Below are 20,458 nucleotides of genomic sequence, written 5' to 3' on the forward strand. Positions count from 1 at the left end.
GAGATAAAGCATGTGCGGAAATGTATGGGAAAGTAAAATATGGTAAACAATTAACTACAGTAACCTTGTGAAAGAGAGTAGTTAATGGTTGGTTGCACTAGAATGGAGCAACAACTGAATAACTAATTTCTATTGATAATTAGTAGGTAACAAGCACAAACTCTAGTCATGTATGTTCTAAGCCTGCTATAGTATAAATACCAGGCATAGAGGCAAACACAGACAGAGAAGCCTTTAACACCTCCAGGATCATCATGTATTATTATTTTATTATTTAAATCATGTATCGATGTATCATGATTGATCAATCGATGTATCGGCCTGAGGGCTCTCCAGGGAAGGTAACTTGATCAACTGCCTTATATTAGATGCACATATTGCATCTAAACAATAATATTCAATACAGAATATAATGTGGGTATTTGGAACTAATAAATGGAAAACAATAAAACAAAATTCAACATGGTCTGGTCTCATCCTTATAGTTAACAAAGTAGTTAATTCCATATTTACCTTAATTCATAAACCTTACAAAGACGATTCCGTCAACCCAGCACCCAAGATTATATTATACAAACAATATTGAGCAAGTTTGTTTTCAGCTTTTTTTTTTTTCCTGGAATGTTTCCATTAATGCAGCCCTTTGCAGCTTGGATGCTGGATATAAGACTGAATTACACATTTCTTGAGTTTGTTGCAGAAACCAACTTAAAGCAGTTAAGTTAATACCTTAGACAGGGGGAAATGTATGCTTGTGCTAAACTTAATGTAATACTTAAAAGGTGTTTTATGCAACTGGCCACAGGACCCGAGATGACAGTATAATCCTAAACACTCCCGGATTCAGCATCTCTAACTATTGCTGTCACTGGTGTTATGATGGAAAGCAGAATGAAAGGCAGAGTTCTTTATAAAAAGTCATTTTAATGACGCAAAATTAAATCAAGCTCTTTATAAAGATAAGAATGAGATCTTTAAAAGAACAGCGTACAACCTGAAACGATTCCAAAGTGCAATGTACAGGAAGCTATTATAAATACATCTTCTATGGATACATAAATAATAATAATAATAATAATAATAATAATAATAATAATAATAATAATAATAATAATAATAATAATAATCATCATCATCAGCATCATCACGTTTGTAATCAGTGTCTATCATCAGGAAATGCTGAGAAATAAAGGAAGCTTACATTGCAGCAAACGAAAACGCTGTCTGTATTTCTAACTATTGCCAATGCAGACAGCTGATGTCATACTCCAATATACTGTTGTAATCCGTTTCTGGCATCCTCTGTGGAAAGCCTTTTTTTTGGTTAATCGTACTGTACAATTGTATTTGCTGCACTTCAAAAGTCAGTAGCAAAACCTTTTCAAAATGAAACTAATAACCCTTGGAGGATAGTATGATCAACTTCTTGGAAAGAAGCCTAGTTTACTTAAAGATACAGTAAGTAATAGGGTTACATTACGGGTTAAATTGAATTTAAATTGCTTCTGGTTCTGCTTTAAATTTATAAATTGCTCCACTTCAGTCTCTACCGGCTAAGACTGAATTCAGTATAAACAGAATGACAATACTGCATTGTACAACGTATATAATATCTCATGTGTGCTGATGTGTTGTACCTTTTAAATGTGCCTCACCTTGAATCTCAAGACAGTGATATTGACCAAATAGTAAATAGTAGGCATGCACAGTAAACACAATCATCTGATTTGACAAACTCAGACTAATACTAGTCTTTGACTACTTTATCTAAGGTAACATTATCAGGGTATACATGCAAAGCTATGCTAAGGGGTATTCTATTACAAAGTTCACTTAGGAGGAAAATAAGTATGACTCCTAGTTTTAAAGAAACGCAGATTAACTTTTTTTCAGAATTGCAGGATAAAACCATGTTCTGTCTATTCAGAAGCCTAAAAACGGATTATGCATTTACAAAAAGGGTAGATCTGTCGCAAGCAAGGCTCAGGATGGATGTAATTTTCTTATTCATAGACATCCTATTCTAAAATATATTGTTACAGTACATTGAACAGGATATAAGGTTCTTGTTTGCAAAAAAAATCATCGCCCCTTGCCAGACAAAGAGGTCTCCCCATTGGAAACGAGGTCTAGAATATCATAGGTGTTTACCTGGTCTGAAAATTTCATGAAAGGAAATAAAGACCCAAAGATTTCTGATGATAAAAAATGAACCATGCTTTGAACTTAAGCTGTACATCAACAGCTGACCTTCCAGTACTGATAGGATCTGAAACTAGAGTCCCAGTACTTTACAGCTCAGCAGATTCAGATGGCATTTGTCTTAGTGCTCAGACTCGGTTAGTGCGGGTCAAAACCTTGAAACAATGAACAGCTTGTTAGCTGTCAGCGATAGGGAGGTCTCAGGATAAACTACAGCAAATGAAGAATAGGCTTATTCCAAAGCATAGGATGAGGGTTGTAAAAGTTGGATAAATATTATAGCAGTAACATTCCAGTATTACTGCCCTCACAAGTTCAGTAAAACACATTATTCTAGATAATATACATGTCATGTTTTGTCATGTGTAGCACAGAGATGTAAGGTAATATGGCGACATTATGGCTCAAAAGAATTTTTAGCTAATGTCAGTCAAATTCATGAGTCTGTTCCAAAGAATGAAAGTAGCCAGGTAAAAAATACTAGTACCCAACTTAAATATCGACCACATTAAACACAAGTGGCAGTCAGTGAAGATCTCATTATCCCCAAGTTTAAACCAATTTTACCCATCTAAAATTTTATTGGATGAGCGAAAACAGAGTGAAAACGTAAGTATATTTTTTTTGCAATAGAAAAACTGTAACTGAGCCCACAGTAATCACTACCTTGCTAGTGCTATCCTATCCATATTCTCCTTATATCAGCACACTGTGTTTGATTCATTTGAGCTCCTTAAGAAAACACCTAGTCTGCAAAGTTACCTCTTTCACTTGTTTAGGCATTGCTGTGTATGTTTCCTGGTTTCACCTGACATTTATAACTGCTCGCTAGCATTCTATCCAGAGGAACTTACTTGCCTATGAGTACCCAATTTTAAAGGATGTGTGTCAGTAAAGATAAATGCTTTCCTTCTCATATTACCATAAAGCACGGATGCAGTTTTGACTAGTTGCTCTGAAAAGCCAGTTGTAAAAGCAGTAGGTAATTAATCCTTTGTAGCCCAGCCAACCATAACTTGAAATCTGTCTAGTTTCTCAAATTCTAGCCTTTTATCACAGGCAAATAAAACAGAAACAAGGTATTTTATTCACCACATACTCAAAGTTCTCATGCACTGTAAAGCAGTTCAGTCAAGCTGGTGAAATATCCAGTTCTTAAAAGACAAATACCAGTGACGTTTCATGGTTAACATTTCCGCCATTGATGGAGCACCACTTAAAATGACTCTAATACTTTGACGTTTGTTTATAAAACAGATAATGGAGAGTTTTCAACATGTTAGAAATAAAACATACTGTATACCCCTTGCCATGAACCCCTTCATGAACGTATGAATCACACATACTGTTATTAGCCTTGCTTTGGAAAAACAAAAACAATTAAACCAGTGGCCATAAACTCTTTCAGATCTTAACTCCTACCCAATCAATAATGCATTTCATTGATTGAGAGAAACACAAAGTCATCATTGGGTGGTAAAGGGCACCAAAGTGTACACATGTCTAATTGATTGGAAATTCCCAATGCCCATATATTCCGAGGTTCTAAGTCTGCCATACAAAAAGAAATGTGATAAAATGTTTTTCCCATTGACAGAACATGACAGTTCTGCTTTTTTTTTATTTATGTTCAGTAGCACTAAAAAAGAAACTTAGCAATAAAAGTGTACAAAGTTTAACAAGTCTTTATAAACACCTTTCTTGTTTTAAAATGTCTAAACGTTTGTCAAGTATAAATACTATAGTATTGTTTTAAGTAAGTTTAGTTTTAGTAAGTCATCAACATATTACACTGAAATAATTAACAAATCATGTGCATATTTGTTTGAAAAAAGAGTATTTGGTGGAAAGATAATAAAGTACTGTAAATCTTTGTAGAAATGCTTCTGTTGCGTAAGTGCAACATTCAACAATACTTCTGGATTCATTATCAAAATTAAAATATATATCAATATATATATTCAATATATATCAAAATTAAAAAAAATAATAATTGTAATGGTGTACTTTGTGACAAAGGCCTACAACAGTGCAAAACCCATACAGCAGGAAACGATTTCTGAATGAAGATTGAGTTTAACACCTGAAATGCATTTTACATAATAGTTTCAATGAATTTACAAAAACATTGTTTTATTGGAAATACCACTTTGAATCATTATTGCCATTTCAAAAATACCCTGTTTTAGACACACAATGAGCTTTTGAAATAGTAAAAGGTTACCATTCATTGTAGACTGCTTTGTGTTTGAGAATAATGATTGTTTTTTGTTGTGGTTCTTTAGAATAACTTTATCTTTGCCTGCTGTGTTTCCTCTCCAAAATCAATGTTTACCCCTTGGAATGGAACACAGGCTGTTTGACTCTGAGAGCCTATTGAACTTTTATAATGGCCCCAGCTGTTTTTATAAATATAAAGTGCACTTTCATTTGCATTCTCAACAAGCCCATTTTTGTGAGTTATAGCTATTGATTTTTACATGGAAGAACATTGCCATGCTACTTCTAATTTGAGGGTGTCCCAACTTTTCTATTACCAGAACTGCTCTTGTAATACAGCTCCAGGTTTGCTTCTTTTTTATTGTTGTACACATACTACATCAAAACGGAACATTTACAAATATACAGCACTGTACATTTTCACATTTATGGTCTCCCCTTCCATCAACCCCACAGCAATGGTATCCGTCTCTTCAGTTTAAGAGTAGTGAGTCCTATCTAGAACTTTAACTGGTTGGAATGGTACAAGAAAATAAGAACGTCCTAATCTACAGGTTTGCTTCTTAACATTACTGGCAGTGCTGGTCTCTCTGCTAAGGTCTGACACATCTTGCTAGGTTTCAACTTGCAATATAGTATTTTACAGTAGAGGCTTTAAATTGCTTGCCGTTTCTTTTTCTTGAACCAGCATTGCCAGCTCTTAACCTCCATACAGCATCTGACACTGCACGGCTTTATGTGTTAAACTCATTTTAAACTAAAAAAAATATTTTCCAAAGTTTATCTCTTTATCCTCTCGAGCCAACGCCCCCTTTATTGCAATGTAACGATTCCTTTGCAAGGAAAGACCTGCAGCTCTCTGTTGAAACAGTTCCCATTCACAGTCTTTCATTAGTCATTGCAGCAACACCTTGTAACCTGATGATGGAATGGTAAATCCATATGGCACATTAAAAGAAACTCTCAGCAACCCTGCTTAAGGGTTTATTCTTTAACTTTATGCACTACTGATTCATCAGTCAGCATTTAGCCGATTCCACAGCACTCAGCTCTGCTGTACTTTGGGGGTCATGGGGTGGTGTTCTGAAGACTCTGTAACCAAGGTAACTTGTAGAGCTCAGCGTGTTACCCAGGTTTTTTTGTTTGAAAAAAACATTTTGTGCAAATGAGGATGTCCAAGCTGGTCCTGAATAGGATTCAACTCAATTAAGGGATTGGTGGCAAAGCCATTAGCGGCAGACTCCCTGCTTTCAAAACATTAGCAAATAGGGTTTGTGTGGAAGTGGCTTTAAAAGTATATGCAATTTGAAGATGCAGCTGGCAATTGAAAAAGAACATTGCTGGTATTTTTTTTTTTAGCTTGAGCAATGTGTATTGTATATACAGCACATACATTAATGTACAGCTCCCCTCTGTCCTAAGTCTATCTCCACTTCATTTCCAACCGTAATAGGACACAATACTCTAAGTGCGGTCTAACCAGTGCAGTATACTTTCTCATCATAACTTCCTTCGATTTGACACACACGTTCTGCTATATACCCAATCATTTTGTTTTCCTTTTTGATTGCTTTGCTGCACTGTCAGATTGCTGACAGTGATGAGTGAGCCAGTTCTAGTTCTATATCCTCCATTTGCTATTTGTGTCTTACATTGTATGCCATGTAACACTGATATTGGACAGAATTTTGTGGGCTCAACGAGGGTAAAAGTAACAATATCTATGTGCATGTTTGTGTAACAGTGGGATTTTAAAAATGCAGGTAAAACAGCAGCACAATCTCACAAAAAGTGTTTTTTTTTTTTTTTTTAATGTATAATTCAGGAAATCATCTAATTTCCCAGAAACGCTCTCTCTCTCTCTCTCTCTCTCTCTCTCTCTCTCTCTCTCTCTCTCTCTCTCTCTCTCTCTCTCTCTCTCTCATTAAACCACAGCTGTCAGAAACAAATTGTACTCTAAGGTCTTGCTTTTGTAGCCATAACTATGGCAACCAACCTAACAAACTCTTTTAGGATGGTACAAACGTAGACAGGCCTAAATTAAATAATAACAGAGACTCTACTAGAGCTTTAGCTCAGCGAGGATCGTATCAGCAGACACCACTTGAAACATGTGTCTATTGTAATTATTCTGTTGAAAAGTAAATGGGGCCAATGGTGTAGCCACACAGGGAAAAGCAGATGTTGCACAATTGTGAATTCTTTATATCCGACAACAGAAAAACAGGGCTACTGCACTCAGCTTTCATAGTATTTAACGATTGCTATCTCTCTAAGTTCTGTTTAATAGTGGAAAAAATACTTTTTTTTTTCTTTCAGGGTGACTCATGCAGTACTAAAAGTATGCAGACAAGAAGTAAAAGAAAAACAAGTTCTTAGATGTACTGAGAAAAAACATTTTATGCAGCTTGTTTTTCATCTTTATTTATTTTACCGTGATGCATAAAGTCGCGGCATAAGTCATTTTAAGTTACAGAAGGGACATACTGTACATGTCCTTAATGAATAGGGCTTTATCAGTGAACACAGTTCTTACAAGTTCTTGATTTTCAGGGCTTTAAAAACATGTTTCTTACTTATGGTAATTTCAGTTTGACCTTTTCTGTGTTTTAGTGGCTACTGTACAACATTTTTCTAGCTCTATCAACTGGCAGCCCTGGTTCACTCATCTTTGAATGGGAACCTGGTACAACACTGGAAACCAATAGCACAGTATATGGTGCCTCCACTTAGGAAAGGAAATAATAGATATTGAATAGAATACACAACAAATAGGTGCTGTGCTTCTTCGTGCAGATACATTGCATGTAATTATGGACATTCTGTACTGCTCTGCTTAGCCCTGCAGTACCCTTGTTTATGCTAATGTCCATCATACTGCCTAGCACTGTGATAATCTTCATGGCAAACACCTTCTGATGGTCACAGACTACACTTCTGCTTGGTCACCTGTGAATAGGGGGATTATTATTATTATTATTAGTATTTATTTCTTAGCAGATGCCCTTACCCAGGGCAACTTACAGTTTTATACAAAAAATATATATCAAGAATTACAGTACAAGTAAGAGCAAGATACAAAATACAATGACTTCAGTCCTAATAAGAGCAAATACAAAACACAGTACGATTTGATATCGGGGCAGTTCAAGCGCAGGTAACAGTGTTGATAGTTACATCAGGGTTAGATATGAGTGCAAGTGAAATACAAGATACTAAAGATTGGGTTAAGTGCAGGATTAAATACAGTAAAATAAGAAGCAGATAAGTGCAAGTTAAAGTGCATTAAAGGCAGAGTGCTATATTGTCCAGGAGGGAGGAGTTGAGTTTTACAGGTGTAAGGTGGTCAGGGACTGAGCAGTCCTGACATCCATAGGAAGGTCATTCCATCACTACGGGGCGAGGGTGGAGAAGGAGCGGGCTCTGGAGGCAGAGGAGTGTAGCCCAGATGATGTAGGTGATGTTCATGGCTATTGATTACTGCTAATCCTTAGCTGAACTATTCTTGCAGTGTAAGTCATTTCACACAGAAGCTCAAAGAACTAGCTCTGAGGATTACTTTAAGAGACACACACTATATATACCAGTTGGTTTACTACTTCACATGGCTCTTCTGTACTTATTTCAATATTATCTGAAAGCAGTGATTCCAAGCCTTTCTCATTATATTTCTACATTTGAAATGGTTTAATCGAAATCTAATCTAACCACTGCTCTACTCCCCTTCATCTCCTCCCTCCTCAACACCTCTCTACTTTCTGGCATCTTCCCCTCTGCCTTCAAAAAAGCCTCTATCACTCCCCTCCTCAAAAAACCTACCCTCGACCCCACCTCCCTCCAGAGCTACCGTCCTGTCTCCCTCCTACCCTTCCTCTCCAAAACCCTCGAGCGGACTGTACACCGCCAGCTCTCTGCTTTCCTGTCCAACCACTCTCTGCTTGACCCTCTCCAATCTGGCTTCCGCTCTGCTCACTCCACTGAAACCGCCCTTCTGTCTGTCACCAACTCACTTAAGTGTGCCCGAGCTGCCTCTCTCTCCTCTGTCCTAATTCTCCTCGACCTCTCTGCTGCCTTTGACACTGTTGATCACTCTATTCTACTATCATCTCTTGCTGACCTGGGGATCTCTGGCACTGCTCTGGCCTGGTTCTCCTCCTACCTCTCCAACCGCACTTACCAGGTAACCTGGCGTGGAGCAACCTCCACACCTCACCCTCTCTTGACTGAAGTCCCCCAAGGGTCAGTCTTGGGTCCTCTCCTGTTCTCTCTCTACACCCGCTCCCTGGGCCCCCTCATCGCATCCTATGGTTTCTCATACCATTTCTATGCTGATGATGCTCAGATTTTCCTCTCCTTCCCCACCTCTGACTCCACCATCTCCTCCCGTATCTCTACCTGTCTGTCTGCTATTTCCTCCTGGATGCACTCGCATCACCTCAAACTCAACCTCTCTAAATCTGACCTCCTTTTCTTTCCCTCCTCCTCCCCCTCCTCTGATCTCTCTATCTCTGTTCCTCTGGAATCTACCACACTCTCTCCCTCTTCCTCAGCTAAGAACCTTGGAGTCACCCTGGACCCCTGCCTCTCTTATTCCCAGCACATCTCCACTCTGGCACGCACTTGCAGATTCTTCCTGAGCAACATCCGAAGAATCCGACCCTTCCTCACCAACTATGCTACCCAGCTCCTGGTCCAGGCCCTGGTACTCTCCCGCCTAGACTACTGCAACTCCCTCCTGGCTGGCCTCCCTGCGTCCGCCACCCGTCCGCTCCAGCTCATCCAGAACTCTGCTGCTCGCCTGGTGTTCTCTCTACCTCGCTTCGCCCACGCTACTCCACTACTCCGCTCGCTCCACTGGCTCCCGATCACCGCTCGCATCCAGTTCAAGACTCTTGTACTAGCCTACAGATGCCTTGATCAGACTGCACCCAGCTACCTCCAGACCCTCATCTCTCCCTACACCCCCACTCGACCTCTCCGCTCTGCCTGCACTAGAAGACTGGCTCTACCTCCGCTACGCTCCCCTGCCTCCCGAGCCCGCTCCTTCTCCACCCTTGCTCCGCAGTGGTGGAACGACCTTCCTACAGATGTCAGGACTGCCCAGTCCCTGACCACATTCCGGCGCCTCCTTAAGACTCACCTCTTCAAACAGCACCTGTAGAACTCCTCTGTTGTATCCTGGGACACTATCACCCTTCATTTAAATATGCTTTATTTTGCTCTTATCTGCCCCCTATTTTACTGCATTTAATCCTGTACCTCAGAATATTGTAATCTGCCAAGTGTTTAATCTGTAGTATTTTGTACTTAATCATATCCTGATGTAACTATCACTACTTAATCATATCCTGATGTAACTTTCACTATTATCTGCTGTATTATTGAATTGTGGTTTGTCACACTTGAGAATTATTGTATTTCTTGTTCTTATTGTATGACTTATATTGTAACACTTGAATGTATTTGTATTTGCTTGCGATTGTAAGTCGCCCTGGATAAGGGCGTCTGCTAAGAAATAAATAATAATAATAATAATAATAATAATAATAATAAAATACAAATCATTTTTATTCATCCTTGTATTATTTCACTGGTACATCTCAATGTATAAAAAAATACCAGTCTGACGGACAATAGTTGAATATGTATTATGCATATGTTTTTTTTTTTCTTCTTTTTAATAATGGTACTAGAAGTGTATTGGGAAGGCACTTGAGGCATGAATTTTAGTAAATGAAAAAGCAACAGTTTCCCCTTTTACACCCACCTCTCGATTTCTCATTTAATTAAAACACTTGTGGGTTCTTGAAGGTAAAACAGAGTCCAATAAATGATGGAATATAACCTGCATTGTTTTCATTAGCTTAATGGTTCACTCTCTGTTCTGAAACTTTTATCAAACCTGTTCCAAGGGCATTTAGAAAGCAGACCCCTGTCTCCTTATCTCTTTAAGCCTCCTCCAGATGATAGTGCCAGTGTGTTTAAAGAGTATTCACAACAATGAAGGTATCTGCCTTGAGTAATCAAATTGCATTGAGTGCTGCTGTACAACAAATACCACCATGTTTGTCATGTGAGTTAGGGAATGAGCCTACTTGAACAATGTTTAAGTTTGTCATATACAGTACACAGTAGGGTATCAAAACTATTAACATACATCCAGACTTAAGCTGCTTTTTAAAAAGCACAATCTTAACTTGTGTTTTTGTAAGTGTTGCATTCCTGACTGGGATGATGATAAAGTGATAACACAATGCTCATTCAACATTTAAGCTGTGTACCACTCTTTGACGGCATGTATAAATAAAGCATTCTGTGAAATGCTTAAAGACATTAACTATTTAGGCTTTGATGACATACTATATCAATATTTTTTATATGAGATTCAAAGAATCACAGACTGCTTTAATAACCTTATTTCCTCTGTTGATTTCCGATAGCAATATTAACAAGAACAGAGCCTTCCTATAATTGTGCAACTTCGATGCTAAGCTGGCGATAGAATATATTTGTTCTAAAGATTGTTGATGTCTATAATAGATCAACAGCCTTTTTAAAGAAAACTAAAAAGGGGTCAGTCTGCTAATCAAGTAGGCGTCTAAACCTGGGTCGCAGTCTCTGTTGCCAATTAGCAGACTGCTGGGGGGTAAGGGTGTCTGCTATCAGAATTCCACACAGAAACATTTCAGCACGTGGCTTTTGCTAATTTGTGGATAAAATGCAAAGCATAGCTTTTGCAATCACATTTGGAAAGTGAATGAGAAGATATTAATTTAAAAAGCCTTTAATCTAAGAAAACTTCAAAATACTTTACTAACGATTAACTTACTGATGATTAATGCAACATAGTAACACTTCCTGAATGGAATACAGAGATCTCAGATTAGGTGAGCTAGGTGGCAAATCGAATATCGAAATTTAAAAAGATACAATACATGGAGTCGGCATCTGAACTATGATGGGCATAGCTGTTTAGTTCTAGGAGTTATTCAGAGTTTAACACTATGATTGCCTTTTTTATCTTAATTAAACTTTAATAGGGAGTTCCTTTAAATCTGCAGTACAAATTGGTACTTAGAGAAAGTTATCCTGCTGTATCTACTAGCTATGAGAGAGTTGTTAACGTATTCACAGCTGCAGACAGACTGACATGATCACCAAAGTGCAAAAAGCATATTCCTTACTCTACCATCTTTATTGCATCTGTACTGGTGTTTAACACTCAATACAGTACATCAGTGGTCTCCGTGGCACTTTACCTGACGATTACATTCAGTCCTTTCACATTTTTATCTGTCATAGGTCTAAAGAACCAGAAACATACCACTCAGATCAATTATAATTTTAAAGCCTCTCTGAGGCTGCTTTCAATTTGTATGTCAGTCACAACAGAGTTTGGTTCTGGCAAATAAAAAAGTCATTTATATTACTTGTCAATGTGGTTAATGTAAATTAATTTCTGCTTGGAATAAGTCTGTCAATTATCATGTGTCAAAGGACCAATTTACAGGTCCACTTTCCAGACTGTACAAATTACATTTTTTTTCTTTTCTCAGACTGAAGTTATCACAAAGTACAGGCACCATCTTGTCAAGCATGTCAAAGGGCTCCATTGAAATGGACCTTTACATCAAAAGTAAAATATGGCTTTAGTGGTACAGATTTTTGAGGATGATCCTGCACTTCTCTGACCTGGTTTAATATGTAAATGTAGCCATCACCCGTGTTTCAGTAAATTTCCTTTTAGTATAAGTGGACCTTCCACTGGGAGGAGAATGCGTAATGTTTCTCTTGGACAGGAAACGGTTCGGTGGACAATTTAGACAATTATGCTGGCAGCTTGTCAGGTTTGTTTTTTTAAATATGATTACATTTCAAAATGCAATCTAAAGCTCTGATGTTTTGTGCTTAGTATATCAGGGTTTAAATTGATAACAGTTTGTATTAGCTTAGAACAAAATGGTCTGTATGATTCCATAAAGAAGATTATTTTACTTGAATGTATAACGATAAACATGACCTAGTACAGATCAACAGTACCATATTAAGTTTCTCCCGCGCTTTATTCTCAATATTGGTATGGTTAACTGCATAGTCAATTCAAAACAGTCACATCAGATACGTAACAGAATTCCCTTCATCGGCCTTTTGCCTCTTTGAATCCATGTGCCAAAGCACTAAATAATGTGTTTATATGGTTAGAAACACTTCTAGTTGGATTTTGTAATTGACATATTAAGAGTAAAGTAGTATTTAACTTTATAAGATGTAACAAAATGAATATAGCATTCACTTTCAGCTGATATACAGAGCTTTACTGCACCACTAAAAGTATGCTATTACTTTATTGCATTCCAGTTTTTCTTTCTATAAACAGCTACATAGGAATTAAAATAATCAAGTTTGAAAATCCCAAACCGCAAAGCTAATGTAACAGAATGATCAGCAACTGCTTTTCTCATTACTTCTTCCAAATTATTATTAAAGCACAATGAAACATGCCACAGAGTTTCTTTGTTTCAAAGCATGTTAGATTTTTTCTTATAATGTAATCAGCTCTTTTTGACTGAACAAGCATATTCTGAAACTCTTCTCAATTGCTGCTAATGCCCCAGAGTTTAAGAAGAGAAAAAAATAACTTTTTTAAAACTCACATTTAATATTTCTTAGTAACCCAAGACAGTTAGTTTGTTTTAATATATTTTGTAGTTACTAGTGGGTGGGTGGACGGGTAGTATATAAGCATGCAATAGCCCACAGTGCATACTTTAAACGCCTATAGGTCCTTTAAAAGAGATGGTAATCCACCAGCCTTGTTTCTCTTTAATTGTTGTTTGATCTTTTTTTTTCACTGAGGGGGCCATGTGGATCACAAAGAAAGCAAGAAAACAAATGACTGTACTTGATGAGGTTGTTTAAAATGCTGACCTGGTGTCTTGTAAGCTGTATTGAATCTACAGTGGTGTACCCAGATTGTATAGAGAAAAAGGCTATACAAGAATCTAAACTTGAGGATATGTACTGCTGTCTTTCTGCAAAAACACAAAACCATTCCAGAAAAGTAAATAGCCACTAACCACATGATCGCTTTATTTAATGGACCCCGCAATATTATCAGAAAGGAAATGAATATGATATAATAATAACTCATTTTACATACAGTATACCCTGTTTTACTGTAGAGTGCATCTCCCTCCCAGTTCAGAAAGCAGCTTCTGCAAGTTGCAAAAAAGGTTGCTTTTTCACCTTATCCAGGCAACATCTGAATTCCTTCTTAACTGCTTGTTTTAATAGCCCCCTGAATTTCAATAAACCAAAAAAAAAATGCATATCGTACAACTCCAATAAATGTGAGGTTATCACTGCACCTCATAGGAGATGGTCTGTCCATATGCCTGCACAAATATACAAGTTAAGAATTAACTGTCAGGATTCTTAAAGAATTGTAACATATCGATCTGTTTGTAATAACGTTTGTGTTAATACTTCATGAGATGTGTTTCTGTTATGCTATTTCTTTAGTACCATGTCTAGTTCATTGCGTTGTTTTTAGTTGATTAATTTCTTCTAGACTTCAGGAGTTTATCTTTAGGATGTTGTTTTCCTACTACCAGGGAAACTAGGGAAGTTTTAACACCTACTCTCATGTAATGGAAATCAATATAATGGCCTCTTTGAGGAAAATGCAGGTGGAAGGTACTTTCCCATTCTTTTACTCTGTTCTACTGAAACCCTCACAGCCAATTGATTTTCACGGAACACTGAAAGTTACAAAGTTACAGCCTTTCAGAAGTTTCCATTGTACTTGCCACTCCGATGTGTCTTCAGAGAAGAATAAGTTCATGGATCGCTCATGATTTAAAAAGTGTTAATACTTCACCCCAACAGCAGGGCGCTTGGTTGAAAAGATTAATGAGCTATCTGGAAAACAGAGGATCTGTAATATTTTATATCCTTCGAAAGGAACATGAAGCAGTAAATGGATCAAAACCAGTGCTCGCACCGTGACACTTGATTCTATGTTGGCCTTCAGTATCTCAAATTGTCAAGGCCTTGATATAGTCTTGAATAGTGTATGAGAAAAATTGTGAAAGTATCTAGGTGGAAATCTTACGTCTTGTGCATTAAAACGCTATTTACAATACCACCTTACATAGTGGCTTGATATCAAGCCTGTCATAATGTTATGGGCCAAGACATTCCTGAGCTTTGGAATGTCGTATTAAAATGTCCTCCTGTTTGACTGTACCTAACAGTGTGAATGAAGCAGGCATGTGCTGACCATTAGAACCAAACCCACCACAGTGTACAATTCACAGAGGTTATTGGGGCTGGAGCTATTTAAGTCCTTATAAATTATCAAATGCACCATTAAATCTGATTCTGATGGTTAACTGGAAGCGAATGGAGCTGTGCAAGTTAAGGAGTAACATTCCGGGGGAGCACACGTTTAGTCAGGATGTGATGAAGACTGTTGACAGCTTCCAAACAAAATATAGGCAGCCAAGCAAAATTGAATCCGTTTCAATGAGCAAATCCGAATCAATGGACGAACGACCCAGTGATGACTATGTGTAATTTGTATGAGTGGCCATTCAAATATAGAAAAAGCATAGCAAAGTGTAATAAAGCATAGTAAAAGCATGGTAAAGCATAGCAAAGCAGTGCGGTATCGTAAAGTGTATTAATTAACATGGTAAACCATGGTAAACCAGGGTAAATTATGGTTAATACATGATATTACCATGGGAAAGCATGGTCAAAGTGCAATAATACCATGCAAAAATACCATGGTAAACTTGTATACACAGTGTTTCATTTCCAGTCTATTTTCTAAATGGAATAAACTTGTACGTTTTTGCCTGGCTTATCAAATTTCCTGAAATGTTGTTTGATTTACTTGGTTCATATCAAGCATCCTAACAGATTATTTATCATCCTGCTACCCCAAGACAGGAACGCACCATTACTTACTACTGAATTCATAAACTTGCATGCTGGTTTGCTGCACATTTTTCTCAGAATGTTGCCCTTCAGTCTAATGCAAAGTTCAGACCCTCTGATATATGGCTATATTAACTATGCATATATTAAACCATTCATAAACTTCATAAAATATGCATATGTGTACACAGTATTTCCTTTTTATATACACACACTCACAATCCATCAAGAAATAGCTATTTTCTTTCTTCCTTGGCCATGCCGAGTTCTGTATATAAATCTGCAGTCTTGACGAAGGACTCACAGCTGAAACATCAGCTTTAAACTTATTTTCTATTCATCAGTGTTCCCTGTATAGAGCCATTGAGTCCTGTTTTCAGCCAACATGCCAATGCAGCACACAACCTTAAGGGAAGCCTCTTTTCAAAGGGCTGGATTTAACACCAAATTTAATGAAAGGGATCTCTGAGGAATTCTCTCCCTGATCCAGGGCTACACCCACTTGACTTGGGTGTGGTAAATAATTTGTAGCCGACTAAAATAAATCAAAAGTGCATTCAAGGTTGAAAAATGCTTTTTGATGGGTTTTATTATGAAAGCCAGTGGATTTAGGCTTCAGTTCTGATGCATGCTAAGTGCCCACGCCCAAACAGAAATCCAGCTGTGAAGGGCACCTGGTCTAAACCTTTCTGGGTACCAAGGTTACAGGAACAAGTACCAGTGCACAAACCTTCTAGTGTAAACCCCTGAGCCCTCCAGGCAAAAACTAGTGATCTCTGTTTTATCTGCCTTGAAGACAGTTCTCAACACGAAGAATACATCATCAAAAGATGACTCAAAAGTTATTTTTTCAGCAAGGCAACATGCACTGATGAAAATAAAAAATATCAATTCCCACATGTTCTTTCTTGAGCTTTGAGGATTTCAATTGTGTTTCTGTCAAGTTAAAGAAAACTTGTACATTATAAATCTTTTATTTTTTCTTTTGTTTTTTAAAATGAAAACTTCTGAAAAGAATTATAGTTCAGTAGTGTATTATTTATTACATATGATAGGGGATATGCAAACAATCCAGAAATGCTCTATTTAATCCATTAGAAAGTGGCAAAACCAAGGCTAATCTAATCTTTACTTCTATATTCATTTGTGCCTCAGAACTCAGGGACCACACATGGTTTGCCCTGCCTGTAGGATCTGTATCTGTTCTGAATATTCTCCACCCTAAAATGATTCCACAGTCTTATGCATCAACCTAAAAACTACAGGGGGGTGGCTATGGTTTCATTTTGATTCGGCTGCAAGCAGCAGGTGCATAATCAATTTAGGAAGGGATCTACACTGTGCCTTTGGCACAAGAGTTACAGCAGAAGGTTACACTCAATACCCCAGATCATTTCTTGATATTAACCCATTAAGTGCCACTGTCCTCAATTGAGAACAGGCTACTTAGCAATTTTTTTTGGAGCATTTTTTAACTGGCACCTACCTCTTATTTAAATGTCCTCTTTAACTACATTGTTATGATAACTTACTCAAATTTTACTCTAAGTCTAAATGCAATGTATCAAATTACAAAAATGTAGCTTGTGTTCTGATTTTTTTTTTTTTTTGGTCAGGTTTTAAAAATGGCTGTTGAAGCCTACATTTTGGTTTTCCTTTTCTCTCTTTTGAAATTCCACTCTGGAGGAAGTGCTGACAGCACTGTGTTATTCTGCTCTTCAATGTCAGGCGAGATGAGAGGCAGGTCTCAACAGGAGATAGTAGTCCCTCCTTCACCTGAGATGTTGGTGTTGTTTTGACTGAACACCTCCTTGGAATCCACTTTTAATCATTCGCCAGAGCCAGCTTTACAGGCCTGTTTTTACTGCTTGGAATGAGAAGTGCCAGGGGGTTCTATTTTGAAGCAAGTGATCAGACAGACATGCTGTAAGGATATATCAAACATACATGAAAAGAAATGACACTCCGTGCAGACTCTTGGTCGACTCAATTCAGCATTTCTTTCCTTTCAAAAAGCTGAGAAGACCTGCATTTCAACACCTCTTCCAAAGAGACTATAAAAGAAGTTCTCTTTGTGGCCATTCTGTGAATTAAAATGTCGGGGGCAAATAAATTCTATTTAATATAATCATTTTCGTAGTGAAACAGGCCCGGTGCTTGGTCCCCAAGTGAGTTTCCGAAGTTTAATAAGCTGTGCCAAGCCACACTTTGAACCAGTTTACTGACAGGAGGCTGGTCTGAATGGAAGCAGAATTTACAGCTTCTTTTTATTGCTTGTTTAATGTAATACTTTTTTTTCTAGAAGGAATCAAAACTTTCAGTCTGCTGTGAAGTTTGGACTTCCTTTGGACTGCAGTGCCAATAATGTCTGATATAAAACACGCCAACTAACTCTGCCTGTATTATAAAGGTATACAGTCCTACATGCAGGTCAGTGGTGGGGGTGGTGCTGTCTTTTTAGGTAGTAATGACAGTTAAAGGGTCCTGGTTAATAAACCTAGCATTGCTGGAGAAATCTGAGAAATGTAACCTTATCTGTAAAATGTAGTCAATGCACTATCACAGATACAGCGATTTTATAAAGCATCAGATTAACCACCAAGGGACTAGTAAACTTGAAGCTATTGCTGGTTGCCAGTAGCTCCATCAGAGAATATTCTTATTGTGGTTCTTTCATGCAGTTGTAAGTCTTCCATTCCTTTCATATACAGAGGGATGCAAGACTAATTGAAATCGCCCCTGTTGTGTGAATTAGATTAAGATAAATATTTATCGTCAGGCCTAGCGCAGAGACCTGCGGCACCCTAAGGGGGTGGTGTAGGTCAAAAGGGAACTTCAAAATGTTACTTTTAATTATTAATACTTCCATTGGGTCATTTCAACCAAGATCGTGCAACCAGCTTGAAAGCGTGCATTATGGAACAGCTCTCAAGGATTCTTTTATCTATTTGAAGAGCTTAGTGATTCAGCTAAGGGACTCTCGGGGGGGGCCCAGTGGTCTGTGATTTAAGTGCCTGAAGAGATTGTGAATTACAAAAATGCTTTCAGGCAGCATATTGCTTTTTTTCTCCATTTGCATCAAACAAAAGTGGAGAGATACCAAATGTAACCTATTAACCTAAAAACAGAAAACAGCCTGACACAGAATACACTATGTAACACAATTTTTGTTCCTGGGTAGTAAGTGTTATTTCCTAATTGTTTATGCCTCAAACGAGAACATGATGGGAGACTACATTTGGGGGCTGATTCGTGAAAGTGATTTACAGTATAATCGTAAATCTCGAAAAACTACTCACTTCTAAATCTTTTGTAGTCATTTTTGTATTACTTTAGTATAAATACATGTTAATTTGGATTCATATGTTGTTTTTTTCTGACTTTATGTGAACGAAAAGACACAAATTCGCCCGTTTTCTCATTGGAAATAGGTACATTTCAAAATATCACTGTCCTGGTCACAAAAGCAAAGTTTGTGGGGAATAATAGCCATTTTCTATACTTTTGAGGCATAAGCAATTAGGAAATAACACTTACTACCCAGGAACCAAAAAAAATAAAATAAATTGTTACACGGTGATATCGGTTTTATATAACCATAATAAAAATAACTGTATCTAGTTGTGTGAGGGATACCAAACTAACAGCTGTGGGACAAAGCACAGGTGACAAAGCACATTTGAGAATGCACTTTTAAATATCCTGTTTTTAGTAACCTAAATCGTGGTTTAAATGCATTGGATTTCTGATTAAAAATCATGCTGTCAATGAAGAAAACACTTACAGGTTTACAGATGACACATTTATAATAGGTTGCTTTATATGTGTTCGGTCCAGTGGCTTACCGTTTATCTTTAGAATAAGGCATGTTAAGGATTCCCAATCTCAACTGCTACTCTGAATAACATGGGAACTCAATTGATTTCATTTGAAACTGAAAAGACTGGTCCCTAAATCAGCACTTTGAAATAATAGAACCCATTTATCTGTGACAGCTCTCTTATATCCTGCACCTGTAAGCAATGCAGGTGGGCTTTGACAGTAAGCACTGCAGGTGGGCTTTCACTGTCACTGTGTCTCTTCCCCTGTCATTAGGATAACACAATCAAGCATCTTATTTACTGTAGTTGCAGCATTAAAACACAATGATGGGAGATAGACACATAAGCTATTATTATTAAGATGATTCACTTGCATGTTTTTGGATGGTACTACATACCGTTTATTCACTGGATACATCCGCTTTATCAGATAGTGTATAATTGTGCTGTTTTATACTAATGAGTTCTCTGATAATACAGATGCCCACATTATGACTGTGAATGAGATGCGGTTACTCTGTGAACTCTCCATGGATACCTTTTTTTAGTCTTCAGTGCAGGGCTTGGTCTAAGCCTAAAGAATGAATTTAACGCAATACATGGATTCAAAGTGAAACAATGGGAGAGAGCAGTTAATTCAAGTCTCTAAGCCAGTTTTTAATCTCTGGCAGTCTACCCCACAGAACATCTGACCCTCTCATTTAGGGATTGATTTGAAAGCATCTGTATATTAACACCTAGGTCACTCCTTGATGTTTGCCGCTGCAGTATTTCGCCTGATATCGCATGCATTTCAGACTATGAGGGTTTGAATGTGCATCTGCGGCTGAGGAGCACTATCAATCATTCAACTGATTCCCCCCTCAACACAAGCTATTAGGCAGTTTCAGATTAATTCTGTCAAATGCATTAAAAACAAACAACCAATCCTGTACCAGCCCTGGCTCCTGGCCAGGCTCCAAGCAGCAGGAGCAGGAAGGGTGCCCAGATGTTGTGTTACAACAACACCCCGGCTCAGCAGAGCCATGTCACGGCAATTGGCTTTCTCAAAACAAGCCCAAGGATAATGAGAAAAAAGGCGGAATGCAGAACAACTTCAAATCAGAGAAGATTTTATAAGTTCCAGTGGCTTTCCTTCCCTCTCTGAAATACTGAATATAGGAGACACATCTTTGCTGATGTTAGTTCTATGTGATCATACTTGTGATACTTATGTATTTTGACTCCCAATCTGTGATTTTGACTTGTAATTATAAAAATGATTCTATCAG

The 20,458-nt window shown here is 37.7% G+C and overlaps 1 protein-coding gene across 2 annotated transcripts in view; it reads right to left on the bottom strand.

Moving 5' to 3' along the window:
* Window positions 1–20,458, bottom strand: part of LOC117432034 (polypeptide N-acetylgalactosaminyltransferase 18) — a 92,324-nt gene that overhangs the window by 50,532 nt on the left and 21,334 nt on the right. The window lies entirely within an intron of this gene.

The sequence above is a fragment of the Acipenser ruthenus genome, chromosome 27, assembly GCF_902713425.1.
Source record: "Acipenser ruthenus chromosome 27, fAciRut3.2 maternal haplotype, whole genome shotgun sequence".
Classification (NCBI taxonomy): Eukaryota; Metazoa; Chordata; class Actinopteri; order Acipenseriformes; family Acipenseridae; genus Acipenser; species Acipenser ruthenus.